At 60.0% G+C, this 13,871-nt stretch overlaps 1 protein-coding gene across 3 annotated transcripts in view; it reads left to right on the top strand.

The window, feature by feature from the left end:
- Positions 1–1,779: 1,779 nt before the first annotated feature.
- RAP1GAP2 (RAP1 GTPase activating protein 2) overlaps positions 1,780–13,871 on the top strand; it is a 50,435-nt gene continuing 38,343 nt past the window's right edge. For 2 of the 3 annotated variants that reach the window (XM_075518059.1, XM_075518057.1), the window contains exons 1-2: positions 1,780–1,873; positions 3,065–3,215. The gene's annotated coding sequence lies outside the window, so the exon portion shown is untranslated. The remainder of the gene's footprint in view (positions 1,874–3,064; positions 3,216–13,871) is intronic. The other variant, XM_075518058.1, reaches the window with a different exon arrangement.

Below are 13,871 nucleotides of genomic sequence, written 5' to 3'. Positions count from 1 at the left end.
CATCAGCCAGCTCTCGCTGCTGTCGCTTTATTTGCTTTTTACGCAAAGAAATTGGTCTGCCAGCCACGTTTTTGTTGGCACTTTAGGGGCCCGTGGACGAGCAGGTCAGCGCTGTGCCGTTGCCCAGCCGGGGCTGCAGCGGGCCCCGGTGCCGGGCAGCAGGGTGGCCGCAGGGCTGCTGACCGAGCCCTGGCTGGAGCTTGGCTGCAGTGCTGGCACCTCGGTCGCCGCAGAGCCGACACCGCTGAGCCGGTCCCGCTGCCTCGGGAAGGGCCCGTCCCAGCCCCGGCCACTTCTGTGAAATCTGGGCTTTGCCCTCACGGCAGCGCTGGCTGCCGGGCTGAGATAGGGACGGTCCCGTCCCGCGCTGGCGCTGCGCCGGGGCTTGGCCCTGCCCTGCCCGGGGACGGCCCGGGGTGCAGGGACACCCCTCGTGGCCCCAAAAGGCCCTTTGCCGCGCTGAGCCCCCGCTGCCGGAGCCGAGCGCTGGCTGGGGCCGTGAGTAGGTGCTGCTGGTGGGCAGCGCTGCCCTTCTGCCCCTGGGTGGGGGGTGCTGGGGGTTACGCCTGATGGCCTCAGTCAGGACAGGAACGGATTTTGGGGTTTCTTTTGTTTTAGTGGTGGTTTTTTGGTATCTCTCTCTTGTGGCTAAAGATAAACCCGAGCAGGGCGAATGCCAGGGCAGGTGGTCTCTGCCCCTGGCCCTCCGGCACGCTCGGGGGTGCAGGCAGAGGGGCTCTCCCTGCGGAGGGCTGACACAGCACCGGGGTTTGGAGGCTGTGGCTGCGCCGGGGTGATTTGCTGGGCTGGGGGCAGCGGCTGGTGGAGCTCAAACAGCGTGGCATCCCACTGACACCACGTTCAAGTGCAGAACCCCCCCCAAAAATCGCATCTGTTTTCTAGAAGGGAAAAACAACTTGGGAGATGGGAACCTTAATGATATCCTGCTTTCTTTATGGACAGAAGTGACTTTCAATGGGTAGGTACAAGAGTGGCTCTTTTTGCGAGGCACCGTATAATTTTAAGAAGAAAAATCGAGAAGGGTCTGAGGAGCTTTGGCGAGGTCTGGTTGAGCAGAGGCACAGCTCGGTGGAGGCCAGTGTCCCCCTTGTCCTCATCGCCCCAGCAGAGAGGATGGGGCAGGGCCCCAGGAGCCACCCTGGGGCTGGGGGCACTGACCCTCCGTGTTGCAAAGAGGGGAGCGTTTGGAGCCCCGGGGCTGCCACCGCTGCTTGGTAACCTGCCGCGCCAGCCGGAACGGGCAGCGGTGCAGCACCAGCCCCGGGCAGCCGCCGACACGTGGGCACCGGTGGGAGAAGGACGAGCCGGAGGGGTCAGCTCGTCCTCATCAGCTCCCAGCGGTGCCGGGGTGGGTGCTGGACCGAGGGTCCCGCGTGAGCAGCGTCGCACGGCCGGTCGCTGTGCGTTGTGTTGCAAAAGACCCTCGCGTGGCTGGTACTGCCGTGGTCAGGAGGTGACGGACAAGGACGCTCCGGAGATGGTGGCCAGGGGATGGGCGGTGGGGGAGCGGCAGGGAGCGGAGCGCAGCCCAGCCAAGGGTGCTCGCCCCGGGAGGTGAGCGGCGGCAGGGGCACGGTCAGCCCTGCCTTGGCCAGCCCCGGGGTCGGCTGGGGATTTACAAAATCCAGCCAGTCCCAACGTCTCCCCTCTATCTCCGGCGAGCAGGCGGGCGCGCTTCCTTCTTCGTGGAAGGGCTGTTATCGCCCGTCCGCCCCCCGAGACACCCAGCCCTGCGCCCGCGCGGCATCCTTGCAGCACGTTTCAAAGCCTGCCTGGGATGGAGGAAGCTTTCCCAGGAGGAGAAAGGTGCCGTCAGCTTTGACGGCTTGGGGTGTTTCAGCCCTTTAATCTGGTAAGCCTTATCTATTTAAAACTGGGGGGGGGGTGGTGTTACTGGCACAGCTCCGCTGGTGCTCCCACCCTGGGAGACCTCCCTTGGTGTTTGGCTAGGTGCCTTCCTCTCAGTGGCTTGCTGTAGATATGTGGGTTTATTTGGGGGTTTATTCCTGCAGAAACCCCAGCTACAGAGCGGAGGCGGTGGGCTGGGATCTGGCGACGCAAACGCCGCTTCCCGGTGACGCTGGAGGTGGCGCAGCGGCGCGTTCCGCTCCTGCGCGACCCAGTCCCATATGTTAAAATGTTGTTGCTGCTGTCAAAACAGCCTTCGCATATTTAAAGCTAGATTATCCACAATTACATCTGCCCAGAGGACTTAGCAACCCCATGTGGGTCTATTTTTAGCTCTGTTTCAGAACTAATAAACTGTGCTGGTTTATATATCTTCCCTCCTGCCATATTTATAGCCTGTCAAAATAGAAGCTGTTTGCAGACAATCGAAAGGCGGCCGCTGGGAAGAATAGCAGCCTTCTAAAAGCAAATATTGCTGTGATGGGGGAGGGAGCCTTAACGGCTGGAGCGATAGAGGCCCCGTCTGCCTGCGGGGTGCGCTCCCAAACGTCGGGGGGTGCAGACGGACAGGGTCGTCTGCGGGAGCCGGGGGGCTCACCTGGGGCTGCCGGGGGGCTCACCTGGGGCTGCCGGGGGGCTCACCTGGGGCAGGGTCCCTGGCCGCTGGCGAGTGCCGGAGGTTCGGAGGGGCTTTTACCCTGCTTGGCGTGCCTGCTGGCCTCCCCTCGGCCGTGGCCACGCGTCCGCTTGCCGCCGGGGTGGGTGCGATTTGGGGAGCGCGAGCAGCCCTGGCTCTGCTGAGCCGAAGAGCCCAGAGCAGGGCGAGGAGCGCCGGTGCAGGAGCGCAGGCACTCTGCCAAAGCCTGTGGTTTGCTCCTGATGATAATTTTGTTAATGACTGTATCGCTCCCGCCGGCTGTCGCTTTTCCTTCTAGTTGGCGGGGTCCCGGCCTCCCGATGGCGACCGGCGCTGGCGAGCCCCGCGGTGTGGCAGGGACGGGCAGCCGCTGGCGCTGCGCCTGGTGCCCGGGAGCTGCCCGGCAGCACTCCCGCACCGCGAGACGGTTCGGTGTCGGCAGCGCCCGTGGTTCCTGTCTGGGAACGGCCCTCTCCATCTCCAGTGTTTTATTTCCAGCGGGGCTCGCGATGCTGGTTTTGTGCTCGTTTAGCAAACGCCAGCATTGGACCCATACGATATCTGAGGACCTCGCGTCTTCCAAAGCCTGTTGTAAAAACCTGGCTGGTCTCGGAATCCCACCCAGAAGAGATGTGTAGAGGCTTGACAGGTACTTGAATAGGTCAGAGCTACGTTATGAAGTCTCTGTGAAGACTCAAAGGTCGCTCCTTTCAGACGCCGTCCTGTCTCATTCCTCTCAAATGTTACCGGTGTCACACCAGGGACTGCGACAGCTCCTTCCTCCTACAAGCAATTTGGTGTTAATCCCCTACAATTTGGAAAGCGGAGCTTGATATTCTCTTCCCTGAGATGACGTGGGTTACATTGCTTGGTGATGTGGGGGTGATAACCAGCCATCCCGGCTGCGCCGGGGGCTCGGAAGCAGGACAGGGTTTCCGTCAGGTCTTCACTGCAGCTCCAAAAGCCCCGTGCAACCGTGTTAGCCAAATGGTTTGTTCTTCGCTTGCACGTTAAGCTCGAGGACAGGGAGGGGTGCTGACAGGCAGGAGAATGAGAACGTGATGGTAAGAGGTTCAGGATCAGACCGGGGGTTTGCGTCCGCTTCCTGAGAGCGCCAGTGCTCAGGGAAAGACTGAGCGACGGGACACGAGTCGTGTCCTTTCAGCTGAGATGCCAGTCCCCTTGCAGGCTCTCTGCATCCCAGGCTGGTGGGAAAGGAGAGTTTTCCTTTCGACCGTGTTTGTACCGTTGCCCACAACCGCTGCTGCGGCTGGACGTGGTCACGGCGGCCGCTGGCTGTACGTACAAAAGATGCTGCCTTGCCCAGGGCACTCCCGTGCCGCTGCAGGCACGTCTCCTCCTAGAGAGGACAAGCAACCAGCCGGAGACCCTGCAGCGGTATGGGCAGCGTGCACGTGGAGCTGGTACGGAGCAGGTACCCCTCCGTCCAGCCTCCCTCGCGCGCGGGTTCTGAGCACCAGCTGCCAGCAAGAGCTCCTGCCTGTGGGCATCGTACCCTCCGCTTCCCAAAGCCCCGGCACGCTTGATCCAGGTCTCTTGTTCCCAATCATTGATGAGGTGGCACAGCGCGAGGTGATTTAGCGAGGAAGATGGCGGGTTTCCAGCTAACAACTGCATAATTTTCGATCTTTTTGATCTGGAGCAAGAGGCAAGGAAAAAGCCATAGAGCAATAGAAACCCATTTCTGAGTGTGATTGACTTCAGCACATTCCCTATTGTACGGATGTGTCACTGAGATAATACCTGTGTTTTAGCTCCACAAATGATATGTCTTTTAACGCTCTCACATCAAACAAGGTGTCTCAGGGAGACGGGTAATCGAGATGGCGGCATCGGCTGGGGAGCTGCTGGTCCGGCTGCTGCCCTCTGCGGCCCCGGGCCGTGTTCCTGCACAAACCGAAGACCACCCTCCGCAGTTCCCCACCGGTGAGCGCGGCAAAGCAGAGCATTGATCTCCCCCGGAGGTTTCTGGAGGTAGAAAGTGTTTTTCCCTACACGGCACCCGTCTGCGGTGCTGCCCGGGTGCTGGCGCTGCTCCCGGGGGGTACGGGAGCTCATCGCAGCACGGATTCACGCAGAGGCAGCTACGATCCTTCCCCGTCACCAAAACACCCCAGCATCAAGGGAAGTTGAGGCCCAGAGACAGCATGAGATTTTTTCGGGGCTCCCATGGCCAGGCTGGTCGTCCTTGCAGGCTGCCGTCTCCCCATCACGCCTTTAGATTAACTTGCTCCCCCTGACGCTTTCCTTGGGCCGGGGGGCTGCTGCTGCGGCAGCGGGGGGCTCGGGAGAAGGAGCGAGCGTGGTGCCGCTGCCCTGTCGAGGGGGATTAGGGAGGCCCAGGCGTGCGCTCCGCTTGGCTGGGGCTCCTCTTTTGCATAATGCGATTAGCGCTTCTCTGGAGCAACCCCGGCCGAGCCAGCTGAATATTCAGCGTCGCCCCACGGATCTGCGTTTGCAGCCACCAGCTCTTCTGCTCGCTCTGCCCAGGCGAGGATCTGCTCCCAGCCCGCCTGTGCTGGACGCCGTGCGGTGCTGGTGTGCCCGGCAGGGCCAGGGGCCGCCGCGGTCGTTCAGGCACGAGTTAAGCAAAACCCTGCCCTGGTGTCAGTTTTAATTGCAGCAATCCCACGACTCACGCGCCTGGGTTTTAGGCTGTGCAGGGCGGGACTGGCAGCACGGTGCTGCATCCCACCCCCTCAGCGGACGCTTTGGGGTGTTTAATCCGGCGCCCGTGGGGACGGGGCTGACGTGGTGGCTTTCCGCAGCAGCTGGGCTCAGGGGCACACGGATCAGCATCGCCTGTCGCTGCAGGAGGAGCAGCGCTGGCTGGCCCCGCGCCTTTCCCGGCGTTCTCCTGCCCGTGGCTGATGAGAGCCGGTGCAGGGTGGAGGGCGGCTCTCCCCACAAGGCTGGGCTCCAGCGAGCGGTCCCTGGCAGCCTGACCCTTCTGCCTGAGCCCCCCCTCCTCTGCCTGGGGCCCCCTCCCTGCTCCCGCATCCCTTGCAGCATCCTCGGGAAGGAGCATCGCTTGGCTGAGATTAAACTTTGGGCCTAAGCCTGAGCTTCCCAGCTGGATGCCGATGGCAATCGATTGGAATAACGGCTTCAGGGACGGTCTTTGTTCTGCACGGGGAGCTGGGGAAGGACCGTGGGCTAAGGAGGGTGCTGGTGGTGCTGGAAGCGTCGGGCGTGTGGCTGATGGTAGTTTGCCGTGCATCCTGAATCTGGCTTTATTAGCGATGTTAATGATAAATGATGGCATTTAGTTCACTGATTTGCCAGTAAAATTCAAAGGATCTGCTCATGCTGTAAAGACTTATTTCCTCTGCTGATTTGATCTAATTTAATTGAATGCTGAAATCTTGGAACTCGTCTCTTCAGAAAGCCTGCGTTCACAGGGAAAAGTACCCCAAATTGTCAGGAATACAATTTCCATATAATTGTGCTGCTGTCGTAGGCATGACTACCTTGTGCTGTGTTTAACCATCAGAAATGATACAGTCACTCAAGGGAGCAAACCGGGCAGAGGCTGATGCTGCACCCGAGCCCCGGGGCCCCTGCCCGCCCACGGCAGCAGCGTGATGCACGCCTGCCTGCTCCTCTGCCCCCGATTCGCTGCCCAGCCTTCACCAACTCACTTCATCTCCCTGTGCTACCATTTTCCTGTCCGCAAAACAGCTTTGGTTTATCACGGTGCTTGCTGGCCCCGCAACGTGCCGAGGAGCCGGGGCCAGCGCTGCTCTGCTCGCCGGTGCTGAAGGGTGGGCTGGGCACCAAAATGCGACTCTTGTTCTGAAGTCCCGGGATGCGTGTGATGGGAAGGTGCTTTCCAAGAGCTTCTTATCAAAGCTGTGTCTCTCTGGAGGCTGCTGAAGGAGGAACGGTTCCAAAAATAAAACCATGAGAACCTATAGATAGACACGTAGACGCATGTAGATAGGTATCTGTAGATATGTAGACAGAAAGATGTATATCTGTGTATCTTCTTGCATAAAGCAGCTCCAGCTGCCTAAGCCCCCTGGACTGTCAGAGGTGGTTTTACGCCGAGCACAGCCCAGAGAACTGACCGTTCCCATCTGACCCCGGAGGGTTTGGTCTGGAAAGCGTTGCTGCAGTAGCCCTGGGTGAAGAGCTTTGCCCTCGTTTGCGTGGCCTCGCTCAGCCTGCAAGGTTTTCTTTGCAAGTCACGGTTATAATTTTGGTAATCTTCCCGGGCTGGATGAACCCTGAGTGCCATGGGCTGCTGCGGCTCCGCCGGCAGCGATGACAGCCGCGCGCGACCGATGAGCCCCTGGAAAGGCGAAACCTGCGCCTTGGGGGATGCTTTGCCCTGAGCAGGGCTCATTACCTGGGAGGGGGCTGGGGGGCACTTCTCGTTGGGCTTTGCCGCCCCGGTCACTGGGGGGGGGGACTGGAGCATCCCTGCCCTCGGCCAGAGCCGGGGTGCCGAGGGCGAAGGTTTGGGTTGGCCGGTCAGCTTTCCCGGTGGGTGCGTGGCGCGTGCCTCGCGGTACCCGTCCCACGGTCCGGGCCGGCCCGCTCGCTGCGGGGAGCGGGGCCACCAGAGGAAGCGAGTGAGTGGATAATTTGCAGCTCATCTAATTAAAAGGCTGCGATTTCGAAGGCTGGTCACGGAAGAGGAGAAGGACGTGGCGCTGGACGAGCGTGGCTGCTCACCGCTATCTGGGGATGAGGCCCTGGTGCCAGCGGGTGCTGGGTGCGGGGGCCGAGGGACGGGTGCCGCGGGCGCAGGGGGCACGGCGGGAGGGGCAGCGTGTCGCTGGCTGCCGCTGGCGGAGCGGACAGAGACAGGACCCACGCTCTGCGGTGCAAATCCCAGCAGCTCTCGCACTTGAGCAAACAGCCGTTCGTTTGACCTCCCGCCAGCCTGCGAAGTAGGCAAATATTTGCTGCCTCCTCCTCTCGGCTGCTCAGCGGAAGGGAAAGGGGAAGGGGCTTCGTGCCGATCGCACGGCGGGCAGGTCCCGTGGCCTGGCTGCACCGTCACCGGTGCTCTGGTACGGGTCGCCTTTCTGGGGTACAGAAAGCCCCAGAAACAGCCCCATCGTGACATCCGCTTTTAGTCTTTTGTGCTCAAAGTTTAATTGCAGTGTGATAATACAAATTCATTTTTTATCCCTGTGCTGACGCAGAGTTATCTTAGTTTGTACTCTGCATGCTATTGCGATATGCAGCGGCGTCAAAAGGCTGGCAGTGACACCCTGTGCGAAGTGTCCAGCTGGATTTCATGGCAAAACCCCTCTCGCTTCCAGCCTGCTCCGTGCTGGCCCTCAGATCCCGTCCCACATAACAGCCACGCCTGATCCCTGGTTTTCCACTAGTTCTTATTATCTCCGTTTGAGTGCTCTAACAAATGACGGCCCGTTTCAGGTGGATTTTAAAGTCTGATTAACAACACGAATGCAGCAGCAGTGACACGGTGCTTGGTATCATCCGCGCGCTGTGCAGGGATTACCCGTGTCGTGGTGACGCTCTGGAGGCTGTACGACCCTGAGCGGGGACGGTCCAGGGCGTGCGGGGAGGAGGTGCTGCCCACGCCTGCCTTAGCTGCCGCTCCTGTCACCCAGAAAAGTCTGCGTAACTTGCCAGGACTGGGATCTGTTTGCAAGCAGCGGCAGCAGCAGCAAACGGCTGATTGCTTTGGGTGACGTCTGTGATGAGGGACGTGTCTTGCTCTTCTCTGCAGAGTACAGAGAGCAAACAGGGGTTCCAGAGGGGCTGAGCCTCTCGGTTCCCAGAAAGGAGCAATTTGCACCCCCATGGCTTAATCGAGTGGCGTTTCTTGCCTCTCACTGAAGCTTAAATTGCTTCTTAGCTCTCCTCCGCGGGGCACGGGGGGGTCTGTGTGCGAGTCTGGGTGTCTGCCAGCGTGGGAACAGACCGTGCACGGCCGAGGAGCCGCCTCTGCAGCTGTGGTGGCCAGCCTGCTGCCGGCCGGCCTTTTGCGGGGGCTCTGCTGACCGATTTCTGCACGGCTGTGGGGTGGGCAGGGATGGGCAGGGGGTGCTGCCGGTGTTCCCAGCGCCGGTTTCCACACCAGCGGGATGAGAGAGGGAGGCCACCGAGCACAGCGCGTGCCACCGAACCGCTGCCGCCGTCCGGGCTCTGCTCAAGGAGCTCAGCTCCGGTGCTGGTGTCGCTGCCCGGTTTCACGCTGGGGCACCACAGTGGGAAAATTGTTCACGTTTTGCGCTGGAGGTGCTCGTAAACTGGAGCGGCAGGGGCTGCAGCGTGCCCTTCGGACCACCTGTCTTGGCCAGAGCAGGAGCCGAGCGTTTTCAGGCTCCTGCTGGCAGCCTGGGCGAAGCCTGAGCCCACCCTGTGGCGCGGGGACCCCGCTGCCCGTCGTGACGGGGGCCGGAGGGTGCAGCGCCGTGTGCGGGGTCAGGGCTCGCCCTGACTGCGGCCGCGGGAGCCGCAGGCGTGCGGGTGTCCCGGGCACCGGCCGTGGCTCCGGAGTCGATGTCCTCAGGAGGCTGGGAGCGAAGCGGGGGCACGCGGGGCTCAGTTCCTGCCACGTCCGCGTGGACCGGGAGCGGCACGGGCGAGGGGAGCTGGCAGAGGGCGTATCTGTTGCTGCCCACCCCAGGGCACCGGGATCCCCCTGGAGGAAGCCGTGCCCCCCACCGTGTGGGGCTGTGGCCAAGGGGGATTTGCCCCAAGACCCTCTGGTCTCGCTCGTGCTGATGAAGGCGGGGGAGCAGCCAGGCGCAGGGGTGTCTGACAGCCGGGAGCGCGGGTCCCTGTAGGGAAGCGCGGATGCTGTGGTCCTTTGAGGGCTTGGCCCATTTGCTGTGGCTTTTTATGCCTTTTTTTTTTAATTTTTTTTTTAACACCGACGCCTGCTCTGAGGTGCTGGGAGGTGCTTTCAGTGCTGCTGCCCGCTTCTCTCGCCCTTTTGCTGTGCTAACGCAGTGCAACATCACGAGACATCACGAGATGCAGCGAAAGCCCTGCCCCCCTCTAGGGAAAGGGTGGCTTGTGCACAGAGGGGCAGCCAAAGCGGGGTCGGCTCTGCGGCCTGCTAAGCCCCTGATTATTTTTAGGTCGTCTTTTGTGATCGCTTTACATACTGAAGTTTCTTCTCTTAAAGCCTTTCTAACCACAGAATGGCTGCACCCGCGCCGGTCTCCGCTCACCCAGCCTCCTGGCTGCCTCCCAGCCCTTACGGGCACCGTGTCTGCGGCGCTGCTGACCGTCAGACCCTGCTGCCCTTGCGTGGGGCCGGCTCGTTTTTAATGTCTGCAACGCCTGGCTGAGCCTTGGCTTCCTTCTGCAGCGAGAGGTTGTTCGCTCATAACGAATTTTTGTTCTTTCACTGAGGCTTTGATTGCTTTCTCTGCTTATTTCCTGGGCAGGCTGATAATTGCTCTGGGGAGGTGAAACATCGCAGGCCACGCTCAGCCCCGCGTCAGGCAAAAGGTCAATGCTTGTGTGCGCTTGTGACGGGGACGGGCTCTGGATGGGAGACGAGCCGAGCGAGGCAGATGCGTTTCTTTTTGCGCACCGGTCCTGCACTTCCGCGCAGCAGCCACAGTACCGGGCGCAGGGAGCCGCCGGGGTTTGGGCATTGCGGCGCCGGGGGAAGCCTGGCCGGCTGTGCCGGGGTGGGAGCCGGGTCTGCCCCGCGCCGTGGCACCCATCAGTCCCTCTTCCGATCACTCTAAATTGACAAGGTGCTAAGGTTGCTGGTGGCGTCTCGCACGCGTCTCGCACCGTTTCGAGAGAGAGAAACTTGCTGTCTTCTGTCTCTGCGTTGCCTGCACGGAGGAGCCAGCTTCGCGCTTTCTTGGTATTTCCTCTACGTCTTTCTAACTGAAGCCATAACATAAATCTCTAATCGGATTACTTAGGGCTGATGTAACATAATCTAAAGCCCTATTTCTTGTGATACTTCTCTTAAAACTGGATGCACTCTTATCCTCTTCCTGCAGCACCGTTTGAAACGCTGTAATTGCTTTCTCCCTAGTTTGCAAGCTCCCAAATCCTTTTCTTCCTATGCCAGGGAAACTGGAACGTGACTGCTCCTTTACAGAGAACCCGTTACTATTTTTGTCTTTTGGTCCGTGCTGCTTCGGCTCCTTTTGTCCCTCTCTGGCTCCCGGTCCCTGGCGCTGGCGCAGCTTCCCCCGGCCCGGCTCTCCCACCTGGGCAGCGCGGGCGCCCGCACCCAGCCGAGTCCCGCTCAGGGGGGGGAAGCACCCGCGGGGGTCTCCGGGCGAGTGCTTGGGGTGGTGGGGAAGGGTCCCTGGGCAGAGCTCTCGGTTCCCCGTCGGCCGCTGCGGCTCAGCCACGGCGCTGCGGGGATGGGCTGGCCGTGCCTCCAGCCCGGCCGTGGCAAATGCCTGGCATAGCTGGTGTATTTCTGGCTCTCGCCCTTGTGAGTGAGGGAACCAGAAATATCTCTTGCGAAGGGAGGCACAGAGGGTGTCGGGGACTTATCCTGCGCCGTCTGACGAGGCAGCGCCGCGGCTCTGGCCGGCGAAGCCCTGAGTCACCGGAGCCAGGCTCAGGTGTGAGCCACGGGGCCCTGGGGGCCTTCGCGGGTGGAAATGCACCCGTGGGCGGCTTGGGAAGGTCGATGGGCTGCTCACCGATGGGTGGTTTAATCTCACTGCAGCACGAACGCAAAAGCCAAAGTTATTCCATAAATATATGGCTTCTTAGTAATATTAATAGTGTCATTTATTCACAGGGGATTCGGTAATATTGGGGATGAAGGCTCGATCTTGTCACAATCTGGTATTTTCAGATCCTTCTTTCTTAGCAGAGTGTCCAGAAGACACTGCCAGGCTTTGCATAAATGAGCCAGCCACCCAGGTGATTTATTAATCACGGCGTGTAATTGTCCTAACCTGCCGTGAGCTCTCTCCAGCCCCTCGGGACCCGGCTTCCTAGTTAGCTGCAAAACTGCTTTCTCTGAAGCACATCACGGCATTTTATAAAGATATTTATTTCTTCATAAAACAGGGGCAGCTGCTTAACTTGGAGGCTACTTAGTCACTGCAGAGGTAATACTGAGTCTTTAAAGGAAGGATGGCGACTGAGGAGCCCAGAGACGCTGGGGGGTGGAGGGAGGGAGCTCATGGTCTCTGGTCCAGGCTCCATCGCAGAGCGGCTGTGGCTCCCTCGAGCTGAGCCCGGGAAACCCGTGGGTGAGGAGCTGGCAGCCCCTCCGGGGACCTCTTCCAGGGCCGACCCAACCTCCCCGGTTTCCCTGATTTGCAGTCTAAGCCTCTCAGGCTGCAGCTTTCTGTCTTACGAGACACCCGTCGGCACATCTGTACAGACAGCAGCTGGAGGGCTTTCGCGGGTGCTGGCCCCGACAGCGTCCCTCTCTCAAACCTTCAGGAGGGCAATGCTCTGGTGGCACCGCTGCGGGAACTGGAGGTTGGCCGGAGTCACCCCGGCCCCGTGGAGCCAGGGGTCAAGGCGTGGGGCTGGGGAGATGCCCTGCAGAGGTGTTTCTGTGGCCGACAAGGACGCGGGCAGAGTACTTGCCCCTTGCCGGGATCAGTTTGATGGGATCCTCTCTTGCAGAGAGTAAAGGCTGAACTGGGGACGCACGCCACGGCCAGCGCGCTGCAGGAGCCAAGGAGACCTGGCTCTGCTCCCGGGTCAGGGTGCCCCAACGGCCCGCGGCACCGTGCCCGCGCCGGCCACGCGGTGCAGCTCGCTGTGCCGCACGGCCTGCCGTGCCCGCCCCGCTCCTGCTCCGCCGGCCGGCAAGCGGAGATCGTTGCTGCGTGCAGGGTGAGCTGTCCCTTCGCAAGGAGGACCCGCTGGGTGTGAGGGGAGAGCGGCAGGCGCTGGGGAGGGGGGGCAGGGGCAGGGGCCGTTCAGATGCACCGGCCCTGCCACCTCCCCTGCCTCCCTGGGTGTCCCCGGCGTCCTGCCCCAGTCTGTCCTGCAGCCTTTTGTCAGGCAGCAGAACACAAGAAATACAGGGCAGCTTCTTTAGGGACCGTCGCAGCCACAAGCGACGTCCTCGGGAGCAGGAGGTCCCTGGTGCCCCTTCACTTGCGCGTCCAGTGGCTGAGCATCCAGACCTCCTAGGAAAACCCATGGCCTCCTAGGAAGGTGTTGCCATCACCAGAGAGGAGCTTGTTTGTGCTGGGGTGCGGGGAGCGAAGGGGGCTCCGGCGTTTCCCTCGCAGCCCTTTCTCTGTGCGAGAGAGGAGGTAGGGGCACGGCATGGCATGGCATGGCATGGCATGGCATGGCATGGCATGGCACGGCACGGCATGGCACGGCATGGCACAGCACGACATGGCATGGCACAGCATGGCTGCAACCTGGGTACTGAGCTCCTGCCCCGCCAGCCCTCAGCCGGCCCCTTGCCATTTATTATCTTGCCCTCGTCCTATAAATTACACATCAGCTGCAACGAAGTCCAGAAGAAATTGATTATAGCGTGGGCTCGTTTGCCGTATTTGGGTGCAGAAGAAAATATGGCTGAGTGTGTCTGCTAAAAGTGATTCTCTATTTTCAAATATGAGAGAATTGAACATCTTTAAAAATCAATACAAAGCCACTTCAGCATAAAACAAGAGGAGATTAATACTTAACTTGTCTGGAAAAGGGGAAGAGAGACGGTGGAAAATGTCTCCAGAGAGAGAGAGATTCAATGAAATTCGAAGCTGCCTGTTTAATGCGAGAGGCAAGAGGTTTAAAATTAAAACCCCTCCCCCTCCATTAACTGGAAGCTAATGAGGTGCTGGAGAATTGGTGTAATTTGGCATGGAAATGGGTTCTAATTTCTTTTCTTTTTTTTTTTTTTTGCTATGCCTGAGAAATTTGTCAGACCGATGATTTCTGCTTGAAAGGAAGCAGCCAGGTATTTTCTGCAAGAACGAAGGGATTTGTTGGTCCCACAAAAACTTTATTAGAAGGCGTCGCAGTGCGAGTTGAGCGCTCTTCCCTGCGAGTGAGGATGAAGGCAGCACCCAGGCTCAGTGGAATTCTTTCCTCTTGCTCGCTCGTGTTCTCTCACCCACCACACACCGCTTGGCATCATCTGACGTTGTGCCAGAGAGGGGGAAACGCGTTTCGGGGTGTTTTCAGAATGGGCTGGGCTTTTCCTTGTGGGGAAGTGGGGACCTTGACACTCGTCTGCTGGAATTACTGTGCTGGAGAGACCCTTCTGCTGCTTCAGCCTTCCCAGGGACCCTTTAAGGTCTGTTGAAATACGAAAATACTAATCTTGGATTTAAGTTTAGCTTTGAAGAGCTACACGCGTGCTGTGTAGGTGAATACGAAT

The sequence above is a fragment of the Mycteria americana genome, chromosome 15, assembly GCF_035582795.1.
Source record: "Mycteria americana isolate JAX WOST 10 ecotype Jacksonville Zoo and Gardens chromosome 15, USCA_MyAme_1.0, whole genome shotgun sequence".
Lineage (NCBI taxonomy): Eukaryota > Metazoa > Chordata > Aves > Ciconiiformes > Ciconiidae > Mycteria > Mycteria americana.
This window is presented reverse-complemented; position numbering and strand designations above follow the sequence as displayed.